Here is a 15255-nt window from a genome sequence, read left to right as displayed (position 1 = left end):
AATGGAGGATGTGTCTAATTATAAATAACTGTCACTTAACTTCTGCCCACATAATTCTGAAATTGTCTTGAAGAAAGCATTGTTAGTCGGTTTCTAAGAGGGTCTTTTTTTTCTCGCTAGCATAACATAGCAATGCTGAGCTGTCAGACTCCCCGTAGGGAAAATCTGCTAATTCACAGAATCAAGTTTAGTATTACAAAGAGAACCTACATTTTAGAAAACAATATTTGATCAAATAAATAAAGGTTCTCCTTTGTTATTTGTACATATATTAAGGGCGTTTGATTTAGTAAGTCATGATGCGGTGACTCACTCGAATAGAGAGCATACAATGTGCTTGATGTCGCTTTATCATATTTTCTATATATATGCATATCGGCCGCCAAATGCATTCCGTATTTGTTTATGTCAACAGAGATCTGCGTATTTGTTTATGTCAACAGAGATGTGATGCGTGATTACTTCTATCGCCTTAATTTTTCTGCCACTTAAGCTGATCTATAAGCTGATCTATGAAGCTGTTTTCGAAGTATGCGTGAATTAATATCACGTTGTGTGAAACCGCCATTTTCGAAGCTGTCGTAACAGTTTGAACACTTCAAAAGGGCGAACAGATTATAGCTGCGTGAAGCAGCTATTTGCCTGATCCATACACGGAGGTATTTTCTTCAGCAGAATCATCATCACGTCAAGCTTCTATATGAATGCAGATTATATGCATTCAAATATTTTGTTCACTTGTGTCTGCAAAATTGAGAGCTGTTTCCATACTTACTCGTAGATGTAAACCTTCTTTAAAAGGGCACAACAGACAAATCGTTATATGTTGTCAGAACATTATTTCATTTAATTTCGTGGCAAAGGATTGATTATACTAGAAGAGAAAAGAATGATCAAGCTTGCATTTTTTTTTTAATTTCACGACGTGATACAGCATCTGCACATCACTGTGACGTCGTGAATTTCAAACTATTTCCTCGCATTTGGGTCTTTATGGTTCAGTAAAGCTTATTGTGATTCGCTAATTTCAGTGTATCACTCGTTTAGAATACAATACAGCCCTTCTTTACAGATAAGATAGAGAGAGAGAGAGGAAAGGGGAAAGGCAGGGAGGTTAACCAGAGAAAAAAAATAAGTTAGGTCCTAGAATACATGACGTCACGGCAAACTATGCGCACTTGGAGAGGAAGAATGCAGGTATACGGGATCACTAAGGTGACAAAATGCTGAGAATGTGTGCAAGGTCATCCCGGGTTGCCCGAGGCCTATGCTAATATATAACCTGGTTCCCTTTCACAAGTGTGGTATCAACACGCTCAGAAACGTGTAGCGGAAACCGGTTAGAATTATTTTTAACTGCTATCAATCCCGGACAGCCCGACATAATTGTTATGTCATGCTGGAGGATAAAAAAGGAACGAAGGAAAGGTAGGGAGGTCAACCGGAGGCACGTCCGGTTTGCTACCCTACACAGTTGGTCATGTGATTTGTGGTTTAAGGAAAGAAAGGGAGGAGAGGGAGGGAAGAAGGCACTATCGGTGCGAGTACATGCGGACGTACATAACTGCACGTCTATAATCAGTCTCGGAGGCCAGTTGCTTTCATGAAATGTAAAAGTGCCCGTGTGGCTTTGTAAGCCTGCGATGCACGAGACCATGGTCCGAGAATCTTAGTTTCTGAAAATGGTCTGTTATCTAATCAGGTTAACACCCTCTGAAGAACGTCGAGTTCGTTGTGACAGAGACCACAAAAACACATCACGGCCTCAATCATTTCTTCAATGTTGAACGAGTCACAGATCGTGGTGTCGGACATTACAATAAAGCAGGCACGCACCCAGAGGGGGGGGCGGGCCCGCCCCCCCCCCCCCGAGATCAAGTGGCACACCCTCCCCCCCCCCCCCCCCCTCCCCGCCCACGCTACCACTCCTCACACATTCCTAAAGCGCCGCCAGATCTATGTTGCGACTTCGCAGCTGTTCATCGGTCAGCATTATGCTGCCTTTTTCACTCCTTTTAGATGGCTATAGTTATCGGCATCTCTTGTAATGTGAAGGACAGTTTTCTCGTAGATTCCGCACCCGCGCGATTAACTCGAGATGCGTTCAGTTGTCAACATCTATTCAACCGTCACGCGCATAGCTGTTGCTTTTGTTAGTTCAACCTTCTTTGTTTAGGCTGATCTTGGGACCAGGAGAGGGATGCGGCTGTTACTCAGCTGGTCTGTACTCTCATGGAACGAGTTGCGGCTGGAGAAAACACAACTGCGTTTGACTTATCCCTTTGCTTCATTGTTTCCTTGAGTTACGGCTCGCCGCGACGCTGGCAGATGCCCGGAACCATATACACGTGATATGGGTTAGATAAGGTGGGAAATAAGATAATGTGAAAGAGCGTCAATCATGAAACCCTGCAATAACCCTTAAACCCATAAGCAAGATGACTGTCACCCGTTACCTCGTCTGTATTTTCCTAACTGTATAGCACTTTTCGTGCAAAACTGGCAACTGGAAACAAAAATCGCAAGGAGTTGAGAAATTAAGCGATCTTCTAAAGGAGAGAGCTAAGGCAACAACCAAACTGCAAGCAAAAGCGAATAATAAAAAAGTTAACCGTTCTTTATGAGAATATTTATGGATCAACATCTTTTTACTTAAAAAAGGAAGTAGAAGAAAGGCCGCCGGAAGTGGAGAACAATTACTTGTTTTGAATGACGCTTCTACAGTTATCGGTCGAACCGCCTCACGTAGCCACTTCTCTGCTGTGCTTGTGTGGGTGTTTTTTTAACCTTTCGCAGTGAACGCAGTACGTCTAGAATCGCATAGTCCTGCGCTCTACGCGGTTGTATGGGACTGGCGGCCGCACAGCGTTACGCAATTCGCGGAACTGTCAAAACTGATCAACAAGGCGAAAATAACTGATATTCGAAACTATAACATGAGAAAGACTGAAGAAGCCGTAAAAAATGAACGCAGCCTGAAATCAGTAAAAAAGAAACCTGGAATAGGACAAACCATGATGTATGCACTAAAAGATAAGAAGGATAATATCATCAGCAATCTTGAAGATATAGTAAAAGCAGCGGAAAAATTTTAAGCTGACCTGTATACAGTACCCAGAGGAGTCACCATAGTTCACTTAGAAACAGTAATGAACAGGATACAGAAACTCTCCTATAACTAGTGATGAGGTCAGAAGGGTCCTGCAAGAGATGAAACGATGAAGAGCGGCAGGATAAGGTGGAATAACAGTCGATTTAATCAAAGATGGAGGAGACATAATGCTTGGAAAATTGGCGGCTCTTTATACGAAGTGTCTATCGACTGCAAAGGTCCCAGAAAACTGGAAGAATGCAGACATTATACCAATCCACAAAAAAAGGAGACGTTAAAGAATTCAACAATTATGGGACCATTACCTTGCTCCCAGTACTATATAAAATATTTACCAAAATAATGTCCAATAGAATAAAGTTAACACTGGATTTTGTCAACCAAGGGAACAGGCTGGCTTCAGGAAGAGATACTTTACAATGGATCACATCCATGTCATCAACCAGGTTATCGCGAAATCTGCAGAGTACAATAAGCCTCTCTATGTGGCTTATATAGATTACGAATACGTATTTGATTCAGTAGAGATACCAGCAATCGTAGAGGCACTACGTAATCAAGGAGTACAGAACGCTTGCGTAAAAAGCTTGGAAAATATTGCTACATGCGTGAGGTATCTGTTTGTTTGAACGAGGCGCGTAGGCGCGATCACCCCAGAAAAGAGGAGGAAGAACGAACTGGGCTCGCGCTGTGAATCTAACCGGTCAGCGCTGCAACCGTTGTTGTAAATATATTCTGTAAATAGTTTCTCGTCTTAGTGACTCGTCTTTCGCGTTAGAATATCTGAGAGGTTCTACAGCTACCTTAATTCTACACAAGAAAAGCAGGGAGATACCTATAGAGAAAGGGGTCAGACAGGGAGACACAATTTATCCAAAGCTATTTTCTGCGTGCTTAGAAGAATTCAAGCTATTAAACTGGGAAGGCTTAGGAGTAAAGATTGACGGCAAATATCTGAGCAACCTTCGGTTTGCCGATGACATTGTTCTATCAACAACAATGCAGAAGAGTTACAACAAATGATTGGAGACCTTAACAGAGAGAGTGTAAGAGTGGGGTTGAATATTATTATGCAGAAGATGAAGATAATGATAAATAGCCGGGCAAAGGAGCAAGAGATGAGGATGGGCAGTCGGCCACTAGAGACTGTGAAGGAGTACGTTTACCTAGGTCAATTAATCAGAGGAACCCTGATCACGAGAAGGAAATTCACCGAAGAATAAAAATAGGTTGGATCGCATACGGCGGACATTTCCAGCTCCTGACTGGAAGCTTACCATTATTATTGAAAAGTAAGGTGTGCAATCAGTGCATTTTGCCAGTGCAATATGTCCAGTGCCAATGCATTTGCCAGTGCATTTCCCAGTGCATTTTGCCAGTGCATATGGGGCAGAGACTTGAGAGGAAGGTAAGGACCACGCAAAGAGCGATCGAACGAGGATTGCTAGGCATAACGTCAAGAGAGAAAGAGAGTGGTTTGGATCAGAGATCGAACGGCTATAGAGGATATTCTAATTGACATCAAGAGGAAAAAATGTACCGGGGCAGGTCATGTAATGCGCCGGTTAGATAACCGTTGCACCATTAGGGTTACAGAATGGGCACCAAGAGAAGGGAAACGCAATCGAGGACGACAAAACACTAGGTGGAGCGATGAAATTAGGAAATTCGCGGGCGCTAGTTGGAATCGGTTGGCGCAGGACAGGGTAATTGGAGATCGCAGGGAGAGGCCTTCGTCCTGCAGTGGACATAACACAGGCTGATGATGATGATGATGATGATGATGATGATGATGATGATGATGATGATGATGATGGAGGTGGTGGGCCCCCCCGAAAAAAAATCCTGGGTACGTGCCTGCAATAAGGTATCAGTAGGCTTTCGCAAAAGCCACCCCTAATCAGAGGCGGCACAGTAAATATGCATCACGTCGGGAGAAGTTCGATGAAACCTGCCGCTTCAATGCAGAATCCAACCGGTTTTGAAGCGGCAGGTTTCATCGAACTTCTCCCGCTTCAATGCAGAATCCAACCGGTGAACCGGCACAAGCGTTGCAATAATCAACCAGCAGCATTTGACATTGCTTATCTTCACCACAGGGCTAAGATTGCTGGGCATTGCATAAAGTTCCAGTGGATACCTGGCCATGCCGGCATTTCGGGAAATGAAAGAGCGGACGAAGCTGCCAGAAATGGACTCCAATACCGCAAATTCAGAAGAACATATTTTACAAAAGCCGACGCTTCAACCATGGCAAAAAAATATGCCTATCAAGAAAAATACCGCATCTTGAATCTGCCGCTTCACCAAGACAACTTCCTACGTTACATTGACCCAGAAATGAGACCGAAAATTCCACGACCACTTCCTCGACACTTAGAGACATTATACCATCGTCTTCGACTGAACGTGGCATACACGAACAATTATCTGTACCGCATAGGACTTACCACTAGCCCATACTGTGATAACTGTCGCAACATAGAGACAATTGAGCACGTATTACTAGAATGCCCCGCGTACCGCGACGAGAGACAATTTTTTGAGCACCAAATGGACATGATTTGCCCCGAACCGTTAACGTTACCGACCATCTTAGGTCCAATGCCCGGCCCTTCGAAACAGCGACGGGTTTTGGATTTATTGTTCCAATACCTGACAGAAATTGGTCAAATAGGAAAGCTTTAAGAATTGCATCCTTCCTATACAAAAGCCTAAATTTACCCGCCATGTCACCTGTAAAAATTAGTATCAGGTCCAGTCGGACATTTCATATTTATTTTTATCCTTTTTTTTTCTCCCACTCTTATCTGGAATCTTTTAATCCCATTCCCCATCCCTATACAGAGTAGCATGCCAGCGGTTATATACGCGCCGGCAAAATTCTCTGTTTTTCTAATAAAGAGCCCCCTCTCTCTCTCTCTCTCTCTCCAACCGGTGAAGACGGCATTTGAAGAAAATCGGGCTGTTCCACAGAGCTTTAATCTTGGTTTTAGCGAGTAAACGAAGACCCCCCGCAGCATCTGCCCTTAATAAAGGTATAGGAAGTGTCAGGGGTTTTTTATGGGCTGACCGGGCGGCATCGTGAGCAAGGTCATTTCTAACAATGCCACAGTGCCCCGGAAAGCATTGGAAGATGATGTCATGTCCGTTTATGAGGGCTTGATGGCGAACCTTTCTGGTCTGAAACACGAGTCTGTCATGGGTCTTGAGTCGTAAGGCTGGCTGCAGACTCTGAAGGGCTGCCTTGTCGTGCAGCATTACTTACACTCTTAAGTCATGCTGAAGTTCATCGCCTAAAGTTTTCATACTTGATACTGCACAAGTGGTTTGAGATACACACACAGGATACGTTTAAGCTAAGAAAACAATACAAACGTTGACGCCAGGAGCACGATCTCACACTACAAGAATATTGGTGCAAAAACAACATATTTTATACTTCTTCTTCTTTAGATCCATACGTGAATTGAATGGTATCGACTAGCTTATAGTAAAACAGCGTACAATAGACGAGTCTCTAGAACTAGTACAAGAACAGTTTAGTTTACATATACTGATGAGCTTGTAAGCGTATCGTATTTATGTCTTTTCTATTCTTGTATATGAATTTTTCCTATTGGCGTACTTCTCATTACTATATTTGCGCTTAATGTTGTATTTATTCTCCTACTCAGAAAGTTGTTTACGTCTGTATTATGCGAACTACTGCACTAACACTAGTTCATCGGATTATACATACCTTCTCTTCCTTCTATCCTGTTTGCATTTTAGCCAACTGTTCTCTTACTTGCCATGATTATTGCGTTTATGTGTACGCTCTTTCAAAGCCCCACTCCTGTAATAACCACGCCAATGGATTACAGTATGAAGAACCTAATAAATAAAACAATAATGAAAAATGTAGCAGAGCGTGGTGTCGATCCACGGACCTCTGGGTTATGGGCCCAGCACGCTTCCACTGCGCCACTCTGCAGAGCGGAGTCTGCATGAAGTTTAGCCGCCATTTGATTACAGAGCCCATAGAGGTGTCGCGATGCATACTGTCAGGGGCTTGTTTGGTAGTTTAGACGCGTGATTTACTAATACGGCTAAAGTAATTTTTCAAGAGTTTTCTCATGAGAAAGGCTAACTGAGTTACACCGCTAAATTATTATTTACAGTATATTTCTTTCCCCGTGAGACGTAATTAAGTTCATTCAGGGGGGCAGGGGGGGGGGGGTTGTTGAACCTCACTAGTTGCATTTGAAATTGCCATGCAAGCTTTGAAATGTGTGAATAAATGTCACTTGTATATTCGATTACGTCATTTCTGTACCCTAGTGCCCGAACAACCCTCAGCTACAAACACCAGACGTTTCATGTGACCCACTGCTGCTACTATTTTGCGTTTATTAGGCTGAAAAGGATTTGTGATTAACAAAGAAAAATTAGGCGAAACTTTCCTGTTTCGGATTTCGCGTCGCCATCACAACGCCGCCAGTTCATCGTGACATCACGGATTTATTTTTGTCACTTTTTTTATTAGGTGCGTTTAGCGCGCAGGACAACGTGTCGAATTTAGCTATACATTATTGAGTGAACAGACGCGTCAAAACCCACGACGTCACGGCATGCATAGAGGGAATTACAGGGTGACATTGCTACCAGCTTAGTGAAAATGGTTACGGGCGACTCAGCACACCAGCAGAAGCAAGTTTGGTGCGTGCGTCGTGTCTTCTGCGTTTGGGTGTCACGTGGTGCCCGCTGATGTCAAATGCCGCACCCGTGCGGGGGGTTTCTATTATGCTTCGGGTCATATACTTCTTTTCATCGACAAGGGGATAACCAGTTTAAGTTAAGCGCAGTGCAGTGGCGTTAAGTGGTGATCGCTGAAGTCAATCGCCGCACCTTTGAGTTGTCTATCAAGTCATTCGAAGGAATGGATGTGTGCTCTCTAGGCGAAGAAGACCTCCTCGCCCACCACATAGACGCCCTTTTAAAAGACTGCAGAGGGCTTCCGCCCTTTGGAGGACAATAAGTTCGCCGCCTAAGGAACCAGGGACGTTTTAGAGGCCCCGATGCAATACGAGCGGCACCGCCATGTGCATTTTCTTTTCTCGCATTCTTCTTTCGCTCAACACTTGCATAAATTGTTAAGTTTCCGCAAACGCTGAGTTTCGTCTCTGCCCGGCCACCTAGTCTTTCGATGCCTATGGCAGTTAAAACCCCACCACTTACGCGTGGATGGAGGGGCTTCGATGACAGTCAACCGTCGGTTATCATCGGTCGCTAACCATGCACATCGTATAACGTCGAACGACAAAGGCAAAGTTAGAGGGTCCGACGTCGTAACAACATACGATACCTATGTACGAACTTGGTGGGAAGCACTTAAATATGTGTGACGTTGCATGATATTCACATTGACTTTATTTCAACACCGTTGATATCGAGGTGCTGAAGTGTTAAGACTCTCCGGATATGGCACGGCTACAGCTTTTCTAATTTGTGGTGGGGCTTGATGTAGACAAAAATGAAGCAGCGCGAAAGGTAACATTCTATATAAGCGATTTGTAGATATTGTAGATATTTGTGGAAGTGCGTTTCATAATATGGCATCGCTGAACGCCATGATTCTCTGTCCATATATATTGTGGCACAGTGGTAAGTTAATAAAGTTGTTAGTACCTGCCCTCGTGTTTCGTGCTGGAAAATTATATATTGTGATGGGTAGTAGGTTATTAAAATGTATTGTTGCATTAACTGCTTGAGCAACTTTGACTTTATACGCCTTTGTGAACGGCAGAACTCGAAGCAATTGAAGCGGAATATGCATAGAATTTATTGATAGGAAAGACAGAAGTCTACCTGAGCTAGTGCGCTCTAGTCTGCTACTCTGCACTGGGGAAGAGGGAAGGGGAGTGAAAGCATTGGGATAGATGATGATGATAGGAAAAGCGGTGAATGCTCATGTACATGAGACAGTTGTCTCGCTAGAGCCGCTCGTCGAGCTTGGTGTCCTGCAGCAACTTCAACAATACTTTTGTTGCACGTTTTGAAATTGCAGTGTCAGACCATGGTCAGGTCAGACTGCCGAGGATAGCTTCCTCCGACAGTAGTTGTCTGCCAGCGTTGGCTAGGAAATTGTCTAACGTCCTTCGCTCCAGCATATATGCTGGGCAGTCGCACAGTACGTGTTGCAGTGTTTCGGGCATCTGGCAGTGTTCACAATCAGGGCTGTTCGATTGACCGATGAGGTGTGCGTAGCGACGGGTGAAAGCAATGCCGAGCCGGATCAGTATGTTTAGAAAAGGTGACTAACTGTTCGTAGCGCCCGTTTTTGAAGATCGACGACAGGTTCTACATAGGCTTTGTACGTATACTGCTCCAAGGCTCTGTATAAACGCAAAGTGTCCGTAAAACATGAAGGTCAAAACATTGACGGGCTTTTAACAATACATGACAACCACGCGCCAATTTTGAACATACATTACCGATTTGATATTTGCAGAGCATATCCGATTCAAACCAAACTCCTAGATACTTGTAGCGGCATACTCTGCTCACCCGGACATTATTCAAAAATGCAGACAGGGAGTCGCAATTCGTTTGCTTCCTCCTGGAATGGAAGACTACAAAATTGGTTTTGTCGCTATTAAGTGTAAGCTGATTCTATATTAACCATTTCCCGACACGATCGAGTTCTTGATTTATTTTGCCCTGCATTTTTTCAACAGTGTCTCCCACAAGATTAAAGCGGTAACATCCGTGTATAATAAAACTTCAGAGCACGTTAACACCACCGGAAGATCGATGAGGTATAGAGAGAAGAAGACGGGCCCGAGGACTGAGCTTTGCGGAACGCCCATCGAAACACTAGCTGGGGCTTACAGGCTTACAACGGAAATTTTAATATCACGTAATGCTGGGTCAATCAATTGTTTTAAGTGCAAGAACTGCAGATGATGTGGATCTATTAGGACGAAACCCATGCTGACTAGGACAAAGAATGTTATGTTTGCCTAAAAATTCCTGCCCCCATGCGTATACAAATTATTTTCTCAAACAAAGAATTAGATATGCTCAGAACAGATATTGGTCTATATAATTGCTGGGGGCAGAAGGATCGCCTTCCCTCAAGATTGGCACTTCTTTTGCTACTTTGAGGGCGTCAGGGTATTTTTCCGCTTACAAGGAGCGATTAAACACATGCAACAGATGAATACTTTATCTTTATGTAACAGATATCTTTATTATCTTTCAATAACCCGAAGGGAATGCCGCCTTATTCACAGAAAGGTTTTTCACTACTGTTACAACATCCACCAACCCTATATCATGCATCGCGAAGCTATCGCTAACAGGTTGTAGGGAGGGTTCATGAGCGGGAGTAAACTGCGGTGATATCACGTGATAGCCCCACGTTAGAAAAGTAGTCACTAAAAGCATCTGCTGCAGCTTGATCAACTAGTGCGAGCAAAGCAGGCTGGTTTGACCGATTGCCGATTACATCATTTACAATAGTACATATTTTTTGTGTTTCCGTCGCCCCGCTGTACCATCGATGAGTAATATCCTATTGTTTTTCCTGTTTCCTCATCAGCGAAACTGATTTATTCCTGAAGCAATTAACTTGGCTCAAGCAATAGGAGTTAGGCCTGTGTTCCTCCCATTTGTCGTACCATTTATCTTTTTCTTTCAACACAAATACAATTTCAACTGTCATTCAGGGGCAGAGGGGCTTACAGTAATTGTTATGCGTTATCGGGGTTCTGCTCTAGATTAGTCAGATTTCTAAGGGTTTCTTCAAATTTCAGACATTCAATGTGAACTTCACTGTCATACAAAACGTAAAAATCAGTTTGCTCAAGGTGTCTGCGAAGAAGATCATAATCAACGCTCGTACGCATGCGTTCAACGGACGACTTCAGTATGGGTGGATTGGTTTGTATATTAAGAAAAATAGGTAAATCATGAGCTATTACATCATAGTAAGTTCCAGCACACACCCCACTATCTATATTTCATAGAGCGTGATCTAATAAGAGGCTAGACGTGTCAGTAAGGCGAGTAGGCTCTGTGAGAAGATTGGGTAAGCCAAATGACTGGAGAAATAGCGTATAACTGTTTTGCGCATCACAAGCTAAATCAATATTGATATCACCAACCATAACGATATTAGTACAAGATCTTCGAGATAGTTCTTCCAAAGTAAACTCAAGCCGGCTCAGGAAAGGCGCCATTAACGAGTTAGGAGGCCGGTAAACCACACCAACAATTGTTGCTTGCACCGCATTCCACGGCGGTTATTCACTACGGGGCATTGACGAAGAAGCCTGCGGTTGAAAGGTAAAAAGGGAGAGGGAACTTGGAGAAAGTCAGGCAGGGTAAGGCAGAAGTTGTGGAAATGATACGGAAGTAAATAACTTCTAGAGAGATTGAGTTGGAATTGCTTTGGTCCCGCAAATTGAAAACTCTGGCGTGAGTTTCCTATTCCGCGATTGTCTTTGATACTTCACGAACGCTCCCGTGTAACTGAAGTAGAAGGCGCATCCTTTATCCAAAGGAATCTGAATCCACACCTCCAAACTGGTGCCATTTCACTGCTAAACATTTTCCAGCGTTGGTGTTGCCATGGAAGCTACCATAGTATCGCTGACTTCATTGTGAAGAAAGGGGGTTGCCGTGGAAGGCCACGTGTGGGCCTCGTTCCCCCAGGACACCGCGCGTTTAAAAATAGCTGAAGATGACATTCAGCCGAGCAGTCGTGGCCGAGTGGTTAAGGCGATGGACTAGAAATCCATTGGGGTCTCCCCGCACAGGTTCAAATCTTGTCGACTGCGCAGCATTCGTATTTTTTTGTTGTCGTTAATATTTCATTAATTATATGGAGGCGGTTCTGGGAGTGATCCGGAAAGCAGCGGATGAAAGAAAAATGAAAATCCCGCAGTATTTCTGCAGGCGAAATTTCAGTTCGCATAAGGATATTTAGGTATTGAGAGTGTGGTGTGGCGTGTTGGTTTCGTCTACGCTTTTACAACACCTTTTTTCTTCACAGAATTAGCAAGAATGGCTGTAGGCATGGAAAGGTTTTGCACCTTGAGGCCAGAAATATTGCAGAGACGCAGAATACATCTCGAGGAGTGTGGTTTTCGTGATTTGAATAATGAAAGTAAGTAGCGCGCCATTGTTGCAAAAGAGTATTGATACGTGCGTTTACCACACTTCTTAAATACGCCCGATTCCTTGGTCGATTGTTATGGACCACACATAGTGTATAGCGTAGTATTTGCTTCCGTAGGATTTACGTAATTAACTATATAGGTCAGGTAATATGTAGCTTTCACGCCTCCAAAACACAGTGCACTTATTTCGCATAATATTTCCAACTAAACATAAGTTTTTGTTGATTCTGCGAGTAAATTATCGCGTTAAGCGTACTATTTTCTTTTCGTCTTTTTCTTTTTGGCAGTGAGTATTTAGTTCACAAACTTTGTTGATGCTGAAACGTGCTGCGTATCTGCAGATTATGCGTTTTAACGATGCTGCATCACCCTGTACACGGAATAACAATGTTTACGAGAACCAGTCCAGGAAATGCGCAATGCCACCCGGTGCAATTTCACTCTGAAGAAATTACGAGCCACTGCATTTGATATTCGGGCACAAATTGAATGATGCTTTATTGTACTATTAAGCGGTTAGAGAACTCAAACGAACAATGCAGGAGAGTACTACAGTGGGAAAACCTGGAGGAAGTGTAAGAAAAGAAAGTATATATATATATATAAAAAAGTTAGCAGAGCGTGGTTTCGATCCACGGACCTCTGGGTTATGGGCCCAGCACGCTTCCACTGCGCCACTCTGCTGAGAACGGCTCGGGTGTTATGTAGCAGCAGTTTGATTGTGGAGCAGACATTGCAGTGTCTCATGCAGATCACTCATATTCACGCCAGGAAGACGTGAAAAGATCCCTAATGGCGTTCGCCTGCCGCTGCTCCATTAGGAGCTAAATGACCATGTTTTAGAGACTGTGATCTCGGCATCACCGCAGTTAAATTCGTCGCGTTTCTTCCCTACTTTCTTTTAAACTGTCGCCTCTATCCTGCTCATGTCCCGTAGAAATAAAGGATATGCCTGGTATTCAGAAACTATCACCTAATAGCTGTCCACATATTCTGTAATCCACTTCCAGAAAATATTATCTGGCAGATTCGAAGAGGTCGTTTTCACCCCTAGCACAAGGTAACGATGCCAAGATTAAAAACCGTGTTTGCCATAGCTCGTTTGTTGCACATTGCACAACTGATTTCCAGCAGAACGTATTGACACGAACACAAAGAGACGATGACACACGCAGTGTGTGTCGTTGACGCTTTCTATTCGTGTAAGTACGTTCTGCTGGAAACTAATTGTGCAATGTCAAGATGTGAGACCTCCTGAAAAAAATATATATAATCCTCAAAAAAAAACAACATTTCGTGCAAAAATTATTTGAAAAAAAAATTCAATCATTGTGTAAGTTCATTGACATTGACATTGACTCAAGTAAAGAATGCGGTGTGAGCAATGTCTGATTCATTGTGATTTCTTTTTATTTGTCAGCAATTTGGCCATCAGACGCATTCCGTATTTGTTTATGACTGCATTTCCGATAGGGCATTACCCTGATAGGTTTCGGGGCAGCCTATTCAAGGAATGCGCAAATGACATTTTGCGCAATATGATATTACTGGACCTTGAAACCTTTAAAAAACACCGGCAAGCCTGAGAGCGTCCTGAAAAATTTACTGCAAATAATTCCCTACAAACCAGTGTCGGTTTCTTTTCCCGGGAGAGGTATATGTCTCGCGACGTCATAATGCACTATGTGGTCATGTGGGAGCAGGACCTTCTGGAGATTTGGACCTTCGCCTCGGCTGGCTCGATGTGTGATGGCCAATGACGTTCCGATGACAGCTAAAGTCTCTTTATCGATGTCCACACCATATGAACTCGTAGGTCGACGATGCGATTAGCACGCTTCGTGATTGGTCTGAAGTAAATAGCAACATTGTTTCGGTTTCTTAAATTGTTGCAGTAGTAACTCGAGCTCTTCCGCATCGCAATAATTCGTTATACTGGTACAGAAATTGCAAAAACATGTTAATATCATGAAATATGTTGTAATCTATGCTTTAGATGGACAGAAAAGTGTCACATCCGGACGAGCTAACGTGTTAGGTTGCGTTTCTTCCTGGGATCGTCCTTATGAATTGCCAGTTAAATCGATATATCACGCCGTTTTCGAAGCATGCATGAATTAATGTCACGCTGTGAGGACTGCCAATTTCGAAGCTGTCCAAACACTTTCAACGCTTCAGTAGAGAGAAAACAGATAGGCTGCATGCTGCAGCTATTTGCAGGATCCATGCGCGTAAATATCTTCTACAGCAGAATCATCGTCACGTCGGGCTTCTCGTCGAATGAAGATTATATGCATTCAAACATTGTGTCCACGTGTGTATAAAAATTTGAGACCTATTTTCATACCTATCCGTAATTTCTAATCTGTCTTCCTAAAGAGGCACCGAAGAGAAACAGCAAACCAGTTTAGAGTTACAAAATATTGTGTCAAAACTTTGTCTGAGTTAACTTCGGGGTGAAAATTGCATTACTAGAAAAGAAAATGAGGTTGATACCTCCATATTTCTTTTTAAATTTCGCGCCAGAATTACAGCGCGATTGGGGCGGAGACTTCAGGGCGGCGTTCCCATCAGCCTGTCCTTGTTGCGCCTATGTAGTAAGTCATCACGGCTCCCGAACAGAAGCTGATATGCGCATATGCACAAAAAGAATGCATTAAAGAACAGCTGTAGCACGTTACTTCAATGTGAGAAATGTAGAAGTAGTGTACAAAAAATCGTAAAGAGAAAACAAAAGAAACCGTAGCGGAGCGATGTTTCGATCTCCGGACATCTGGGTTATCTAGTTGATATTCGATTGTATAGAGCGCATACCGCTGCCGCTTATGCACACTTCTTAGGGTATAATGCGGACGGGTAATTTACTAATACAGCTAAAATTTATTTTCCTCTTTAGTGTCCCTACTGAGAGAAGCTAAAGAGAAAGGCTAATTAAGTTGGACCATTAAGTTATTATTCAAGAACACTGCATCCGTT

At 43.2% G+C, this 15255-nt stretch overlaps 2 non-coding genes across 2 annotated transcripts; one reads left to right on the top strand and one right to left on the bottom strand.

Moving 5' to 3' along the window:
* The first annotated feature begins 11855 nt into the window (after positions 1 to 11855).
* Positions 11856 to 11937, top strand: TRNAS-AGA (transfer RNA serine (anticodon AGA)). The gene has a single exon. It is a non-coding gene; the product is annotated as a tRNA-Ser (tRNA).
* Positions 11938 to 12891: 954 nt separating this feature from the next.
* On the bottom strand, positions 12892 to 12963 carry TRNAM-CAU (transfer RNA methionine (anticodon CAU)). The gene has a single exon. It is a non-coding gene; the product is annotated as a tRNA-Met (tRNA).
* Positions 12964 to 15255: the final 2292 nt, after the last annotated feature.

Source organism: Dermacentor albipictus, chromosome 5 (genome assembly GCF_038994185.2).
Source record: "Dermacentor albipictus isolate Rhodes 1998 colony chromosome 5, USDA_Dalb.pri_finalv2, whole genome shotgun sequence".
NCBI lineage: Eukaryota > Metazoa > Arthropoda > Arachnida > Ixodida > Ixodidae > Dermacentor > Dermacentor albipictus.
This window is presented reverse-complemented; position numbering and strand designations above follow the sequence as displayed.